The sequence below is a fragment of the Rattus norvegicus genome, chromosome 17, assembly GCF_021556685.1.
Source record: "Rattus norvegicus strain SHRSP/BbbUtx chromosome 17, alternate assembly SHRSP_T2T, whole genome shotgun sequence".
NCBI lineage: Eukaryota > Metazoa > Chordata > Mammalia > Rodentia > Muridae > Rattus > Rattus norvegicus.
Window position 1 is genome coordinate 23,704,054 of NC_141550.1, and position 3,447 is coordinate 23,707,500.

The window sequence follows — 3,447 nt, forward strand, 5'->3', positions numbered from 1 at the left end:
TTTGCAGAAGACTCCAGGTGGGCTGAGATGGAGGGACCCACCTCTCCCTGGGCACTGGGCAGGTGTCAGCATTACTCGAAGTTAAAAATCTCTTTAAATCCCTACCAGCCTTACAATAACTTAGGTTCTTGTAAACATCCCTTCTGATGCTCATTTCCATATACATGGCTGGGGAGCCATGACTCTGATTGGCAGCTGTGTCTCTCTTCCCTGGCTGCCTAGGATAAGAACTCTCAGCTAAACAGCCAGCTTGACTTCTCTCATGCTAATACCCGCTGTTTTGAACTCTCCATGAACACTTTGAAAAGCTATGTAGCTACCTCCCGTTACTTACTCTGGCTCCTGAAGGGGGAGCGGTTGTGTGGGAACCATAGCACCAGAAGTTTTGCTGTGGCAAGCCTCAGTGAACTCTGGATAACACCTCATCTACTCAAGCCAGAGGGGAGGGCTTTCCGTACTGTTGACCTGGTAGTGGAAGGGTCACAGTGACAACATTTGCATGGGAGGTTTGTTGTGATTAGCGTAGCTCCCACCTTTTCTGTTCATTTGGTGAATTGGAGAAGCCCAGCCATATGACAACTACAGAGGAGACACCTGAACAGTCTGAGGGAATGGCCAAGTGGGAATAAGGGGACAGTGGAGGCAGTCAGAGGATGAAGAGTTAGGACAGATAAAAAGAAAAAAGAAAAAAGAAAAAAAGCACAGACCACTGTAAAGAGATAGAAAAGCCAGATGTAGTGGTGTTCACCTTTAATCCCAGGCCTAGAAAACACTGCAGATGCAGATAGAGGACAGCCAAGACTGCATAGACAGACCCTGTCTCAAATGAACAGAACTGGAGAGAGAAACCGCAGACCCTCATCACTCAAAGAAGTCTAGAGAGCTGGGAAGCCTTCAAGGCCTAGGGTCTTGGCCATTTCTGGCCTGGGGGCTACACTGGGCACTATCAAGCATTGAGCAATTACAATTTCGTAGATCCACACAAGTCCTGAGGCAGCTGCCGCGCAGGTCCTCTTACCTGTGTGAGAATTGCAACACTGGAGGGCGTTGTCTACAGATGCCACCCCCACCTCCCACCCCACTTCTGCTAACCTCTCACTGCTTCCAAAGGTGGTGAGAGGATCAAAAAATTGCCACATACCACCACTTGAGCCTCTTCTCCTTGCTTGCCCACAGTTTCCATTTGGGTACAGCAAACCGAACCCAGTCAGTTGATTGACAACAATACCAAAAGGAACCTTCCATCTCTACAAAAGCGTAGAAGGCGGTGGATTTTGCTTTATCATCTCTCCCTTCCTGAGGTGTCTCTGGATAGCAATTGCGCAATTTTTAAAAAAAGATTTATTTATCATAGATAAGTACACTGTAGCTGTCTTCAGACACACCAGAAGAGGGCATCAAATCTCATTACAGATGGTTGTGAGCCACCATGTGGTTGCTGGGAATTGAACTCAGGACCTCTGGAAGAGCAATCAGTGCTCTTAACCTCTGAGCCATCTTTCCAGCCCTAACTGTACAAATTTTGATTGTTGGATCTTTTCCCATTCTGTTTCTTGATAATTATTATAAGAAGCTAGGAAATCGGGGCTGGGGATTTAGCTCAGTGGTAGAGTGCTTACCTAGGAAGCGCAAAGCCCTGGGTTTGGTCCCCAGCTCAAAAAAAAAAAAAAAAGAAGCTAGGAAATCTCTACAGTTTACTCTTTATTTGACCAACTTCATAAACAATCTGGTTATTTCTAAAGTGATCAAGTTAGCCTAGTTAGATTTGCTCACATCCAGCCTTTTGGGAAGTCATTTAAGGAGGAGAAGAAACAAATAATATCTTGAGTTCTAGATACGTCAGGGAGTGTTCAGCTGTCTCTACCCAGCTTTGAGACATAACCATTCATTCCATCAGTCTCTGGCTTTGAAACAAAAGGAGTATTCAATGGACTTTGTAGGAAAGAAAGACATGGACGAAGGGGTAGTGTACATCCAAGTACTCTGGCTAGGGATGCAACTGGGAGGAGGAGCTAGCCCTTAGCATGTACAAGGCCACATGTTCAAAAGGAAATTCTGGTGTATCTCCACGTTTACTAGTGTTAATGGCTCAGAGGACGACCATACCAGAGCACTTCTGTATTTAGTGACAGAGTGGCAAGGTCTTCCCCATTTGATTCAGGTTCAGAATTGTCAAAGACTTCCTCTGCTCTGCGTGCAAATGTTGACAATGTGTGCAAGTGCCAGTGTTTACCAAAGATTGACCAGTGTGTGTGTGTGTGTGTGTGTGTGTGTGTGTGTGTGTGTGTATGTGTAAGTAAAAACTAGCAACTGCAGCTTCCTGCTCCCAGAGGTTTACAGCCTGAGACTACTGGCCCTCAGACTCCTACCCAGTGTAGCTGACTCTTGCTCCTGTGTAATACACAATGAACACAGAGATGCACTCCATCTGAGCAAGCAGAGCCCACCTGATCCCAACTTTACCGTACTGTGTGTCTGGTGTTTGTTTGTTTGTTTGTTTGTTTGTTTTTCTTTGTTCTGTTGATGCCCCACTTAGGTTTTCATGACAAAGCTATTCAGGCTGCAGTACAAGGGAGCGGAGACCCTCCAGTTAGGACTGCAGCCAAGCCAGTGCAAAGACTGGCTCTGTGAGGCCGGACCTGATGCTGGGCTGTTGAACTGTGAGATGACGCATTTGTGTTTTGGGTAGTGTGTTAAAAAACAAACAAGGGGTTGGGGATTTAGCTCAGCGGTAGAACGCTTGCCTAGCAAGCGCAAGGCCCTGGGTTCGGTCCCCAGCTCCAACAAAAAGAAAAGAAAAACAAACAAACAAACAAACAAACAAACAAAAACATCAAGACACTATAAGACAAGAAGCTAACACAGACACCTGACATAAAAAGATATTTTTTCGGTCTGTTTTTATCATAGTATTTTAGCTTTGGGACTTGAGGTGGGGGATCTGGCATTATGGCCAGAAGGTGCAGATAACCCTTGCCTTCTGATGAGTGAGACACGCTGATCTCACATGGACCTTAGGACCTGTGGTGTCGGGTGTGATGGGGTAGATGTTGCCAAGGGAACTGCATCTAGTTGCTCAAGGCCACGTGCCGAGATGCCCCAGCTGGGAGCCAGAATTTAATGTTGTCACTTTCCGAGATCCAGATGGGGGCCAACCATATGAGGACCAAGAAGCTCAAAGAAAGAGCCATGAAGGCAAAGAACAGACAGTGCTTACAGCGACTGAGCTCCAGTCATGCCACCACAGCTGTGAACTTCCTTTCCCAGAAAGAAAGACGCAGAGGTCAATCTGAATGATAAAATCTTTCAGAAGAATTTAGAAAGCCATTTTCAAGAACCGAGAACAATTTGAATCTTCTCAGTGGAAGTACACCTCGAGTGTCAAGAATATCAGTTCTTTAGAAATTCGTGTTTATATATTTCCTAATGAAACTCTATGTTTTCAAA